We start from the raw sequence: 558 nt of genomic DNA on the forward strand, positions 1-558 counted from the left end.
AGGCCCACGGCCTTTTGAGGACCCAGGCTGGAACCCACATTTCCTGTGGAACCAAGACAAGTGTTTAGGTACAATCCACAAGATAACATCAGTTGTTTGTGAAGCTTTGCTAGGAAACTACACACATTTTAACATGTATTCAAATATTTTGCATTTTGCAATAAAGTCTTCTTAAATTTGTTATGTCCTTTTTGATGTCCCTCTTTTAGTTTTTCTGGTTTTATTCTTTTTTTACAGCAAAATTGCCTTAAGACCAATTAATTATGAGGCAAAAATGCGTGCAGTCAAGATGCCTACAGTGGAAATACTAGACATGTATTTTTTTTTGACACCTTGTGAAGAGTCAGAGGTAGGATTCAAAACCAGCATTGTCTGACCCCAAAGCCTCAATCTGTTGAGTTAGAGGCTGTCAGTGTCCATACACCTCAGGACCAGCTGCTGCCCTCCAACCATCACAGCCTCCCAGAATCTCCTGCTGTGTCCTGATCTCCCTCCATTTTTCTTTCCCAGAGCCTGATGCAGCTGTTCAGAGACCAGGCCCAGGGCCCAGGAAGAAGG

The sequence above is a fragment of the Hipposideros armiger genome, unplaced genomic scaffold (assembly GCF_001890085.2).
Source record: "Hipposideros armiger isolate ML-2016 unplaced genomic scaffold, ASM189008v1 scaffold_619, whole genome shotgun sequence".
Taxonomy (NCBI): Eukaryota; Metazoa; Chordata; class Mammalia; order Chiroptera; family Hipposideridae; genus Hipposideros; species Hipposideros armiger.